The sequence below is a fragment of the Pundamilia nyererei genome, unplaced genomic scaffold (assembly GCF_000239375.1).
Source record: "Pundamilia nyererei isolate P.nyererei 1_Seehausen unplaced genomic scaffold, PunNye1.0 scaffold00345, whole genome shotgun sequence".
NCBI lineage: Eukaryota > Metazoa > Chordata > Actinopteri > Cichliformes > Cichlidae > Pundamilia > Pundamilia nyererei.
The window spans coordinates 211,518-215,817 of record NW_005187746.1 but is presented as its reverse complement, the minus strand read 5'-3'; positions in this window follow the sequence as shown (position 1 = coordinate 215,817).

Below are 4,300 nucleotides of genomic sequence, written 5' to 3'. Positions count from 1 at the left end.
TGTAAATCGTGTTTTTAAAAAGTAACTAAGTAATTAATTACTTTTGAAAAAAGTAATCAGTAAAGTAACGGGATTACTTTTTTGGGGAAGTAATCGGTTACCGATTACTTTTTTCAAGTAACTTGACCAACACTGGTTGCCATACAATAAGATGAGACATTAAGAGTTCCCAGAGAGTGAATGGACCAACTGGGAGTTCTTGGCGTTCGAAGCGTGAAACTACTTGATTACTTTTTCACTCCAAGCCTCTCTCCTATGACTCTGGGAAGTTGTGGCAGATTTGTGGCAGATTTGTGGCATGCTAGGTTTACCTGGAGAAGGTCACAGTGGTGTTGTGCAGGAGAGCGTTTTGCTTTGTAAAGCAAAGGGGGGGGGGGGGGGGATAGCAACAAACTCTTTGATTCTTTGATAAAGTCGTGGATCTGGGTCATTTTGACCCAGCATTTTCAGTTTCATATATTTGTCTGTATTATGGGAGGTATTCTGATTCTCTTGTTATGCTTCGTTGATTATTATTATAATTCTGTGTTTCAGTTGATTCTGGTTTAGGGTTTTGTTCTTGTGCCCTCGTGTTTAGTGTAGGTTTAGTTCAGTGTCAAGTCTGCGTCTTTGTGACTTGTTTGTTTCCTGTTTTACTTTGAAGGTCCTTGTCTTATGTCAGTGTGTTCAGTTTTGCTTCCCCCGTCTCGTCAGGCTCATCAGGTCCAGCTGTGTGTAATCTCCCAGTCTCCTTCAGGAAGTATTTAAGTCATGTGAACTCGTGTTCTGATCGCTGCTCTGTGTGTGAATGCACTGTGTGCTCACCCTGCTGTCATATGACAGATAATGTATTTGAGTGGGTGAACTTTGTGACCCTTCCTCAGCGGCACTGAAGTGGCCGAGGGATTTCTAAAGAGGGGTGGACATGGAGTAGCGCCAGCTACTTCAACACTTACTTTAAAGGTGATTAAATGTTTCCTGTTGATCCACCTGTTTCACTCTTGGCCTCCCCTCAGTCACCTCTGCGAATGATCTTGGTCTATTCCACCAGTATGACACGATTTTAATATTTTGACAAATAATTTAACTTCTTGTGATGAAACTAGCTGCTTTGGTTTGTAGATGCAGTGTTGATGATCGGGGAGCTTCAAGCTTAAAGAAATTAAATAGCAGTGCAGTAATGAATCACAGTTCATATTGTTGATGTGATCAGCTAGCTAGCAGGGCTGCACGTTATCTATCATATGTTTCTGTGAGCCTGGAAGCATCTCAAACACGGGCTGTGTTTCTTTGTATCCAGGAGTCCATACGTTTATAAGGCCGTAGCATGTGTTCATGGAGGTATATAACTGGAAGAAGTATCCTTACCTCTCCCTGTCTCCTGTCTGTGTCACTGCCCAGTTAGCATTATAGTGCATGGATACTCCATTAATGCAGCACAGCTCTGTGCAGCACTCCCTTGCCTACTGTGCTGCTAGTAAACGTTTCAGGATGAAGTGTTTTGCAGGTAGTGCTCTCGCGCTGTGAACTGTAACACATGCTCATGCAAACTGCTCACGTTCTTCTCTGTTTGTTCTAGCAGAAGCACACAGGAGCAGGGTAAGAGAAGATGGCTTGGATTTGCAGCCGTCACTTTGAAAGCTTTTGCTGACTGCTGAGCGATATTAAGTAGTAAAACACATTTATTCATATGAACATGTGCCAGACGGTGACTGTTTCCAAACATTATCCACACACCTGTCTATCCTCAGGCTAGGAGCACATTTTCCAGCAGCAAACCATCCAGTGGGTTACATAATAAAGTCAAGATTTACTGTACGGCTGGTCAGCCTAGTGGCAGTCCTGACTTCCTATCCAAGCTCTGGGAAGGTGGCATCCTGCCCACCTGGGACTCGTATGGTTTCTAAGAACCATCTCCCATTCAGAAGCCGAGCTGTCCAAGCTGCTGCTGCTGCCTGTAGCCATGCTACATACTTCTGTTTGAGGTTATGTGAAATAGATTTATTGCTTTAGAAGAATCAGTGTGAAACTGCTCTGCATGGACACTTTGGGGTTATTGAGTCATATGATGGCCTGAGAGTCTTTGTGTGGCTCTCCGGATTTTCAGGAAAATGGTTCCATGTGTTTGGGTGTGTTTACATCAGTCTTTGTAGACAGGAGCAGTTAGTCTTCACCTTTAGCTCTGCTAAAGACACTGGGTAATGCCTGCCTGCGCTCGGAGCAGCGTCATTCACACCAACTGTGTGTCCCAGCTGATAACAGCAGAGCTGATGCACAGGAGTCCTTTCACCGACACTTACGGTTGGATGTGGTGACAGAAAATAACTTCCATCTGTAGGAGTAACAGGAGCCTTTTAAATCTGTCTGCCTGTTGTTACTAATGGTTTACTGATTTAGAGAGAGCACAAGAAACACTGACATACAACAGATTTAGTGATTGGCACATCCAGCAGACACTTACGTAATGAAAACAGTATATTTGGACAATAAAAAATAAAAACATTTCTACACAGATCCTCAGAGGCTCAAATGTAAAACAAACGTTTAAAGAAATGAGCGTTAAATTAAATATGCTAATTTCAGCTCCATTTTTTAAATTCTTGGGTAGCAGCTTGATTTACGACTAATTTCTTCTGATTGGCTGTGCCTCAGAGACAGAAGCTTTTTGCTGCTGGTGGGAGGGGCTTTACAGCCGAGGCTGTGCTCCTCTCTTTAACACCGTAGACCCAAGAGTAGGAAACATCATGTTGAAAGCTGAATGCTAAGAGCAGGGAGATGGCATGAGCGACATTAGAAAATATGCACACCAAACTAAAGGATTTCAAAAGCACATATTTATGACATAAACTTTAAGATTCCTGAGTTCAGTGGTTTGAGTGTCTTTGAACATGGCGTGGTTGTTGTTGGTGCCACATAAGCTAGTCTGAGATTTTCCTTCATCTCCAGGGTTTCCAGAGAACGGTCTGAAGAAGGGAAAACTGTTCTCCGGGGGAAATGCTTTGTTGGTGTCAGAACAGACCAGACTGCTTCAAGCTGACGGAAACGCAACACCAACCAAGCTACGCAGACAAGCATCTCTGAACGCACAACACGTCAAACCGTGAAACAGGAGGGCCACACACTGAAGAAGAACCACACCAAACACGTTTCGAGTAAGAACAGGAAACTCAGGTGACAACTCAGTTTCACGACAGTAAGGAGAGTGGCCGGCATCGCCTGGTTCGATGAGTAGTTGATGTGGTAGACGGTAATTTGGTGTAAACAGCATGAAAGCATGAAGCCATCCTTCCTTGTGTCAGTAGTTCACAATAATGGTGGCGTGTGGAAAATAACGAGTTCACCGTACTCAAAAGACCTCAGCAGTCACCAGATCTCAGTGCAGTGGAGCAGCTTTGGGATGCGGTGGAGAACGCCGCGGATGTGCAGCCAACAAATCTGCAGTGACTCTGCGAGGCTTTCACGTCATTGTGGACCAAAATCTGGAGGAAATGTTTCCAGGTCCTTGTTTAAGCTGCGCCACGGTTCTGAAAGCAAAAGGGGTCCAAACTTAAAAAAGGACCGGTGAGTGTATGACCTACCACACATTATCAGCCGTGTACATGTAAAAATATACTTACTGCGTGTCCTGAGGTAGAGAATCTGGAAGTCAGGTTTCATTACTTCCTGTGCCCTGATATTAGGACATGTGGGTAGATTAAATCTGTGTGATGTGACAAAGTGCTGACACTGGCCCGTGTGCCAGATGTTTAGTGCAGTCTGAACCTTGAGCTACAGTACTGGCTCACAGCATTTACTTGCACACACACGCCGACTTCATTCCTTAAAAATGAGTTCATGTTTAGTGTGAACATCCACGACTGGAATGGAAGATACATGACAAAATACGGAAAAGCAGAAGCAGTCGTCTTTAAATTACACTGGATATGTGATGGGTGACATAGTGGTGATGAAGACGTGGGAGGCGAGACACTGAAACTGGGCTGCTTCACTTAGTAGAGCTGTGAACAGCAGTAGCTGTCCAAATGTATAGTTTAAGTCTTATTTTACCAGAAGTTTATAAAGCACATAATTATGGAATAGGAAACAATAACCTGGTTTTAGTCTTTTAATAAATAGTCCATCTTATCTTAATGACCTTGTAGTACCATATCACCCAAGGCTGGACTGGGACAAAAAATCGGCCCGGGCATTTTGACTAGAGACCGGCCCACCAGGATAAAGATTGAAAATGTGACGTCATTCAGGGGTAAAACCGCAAAGGATTCTGGGAACTTGTGGCAAGAGGTACTAGCGCACGCAGGCTTTCAATTGAACTCAGTCA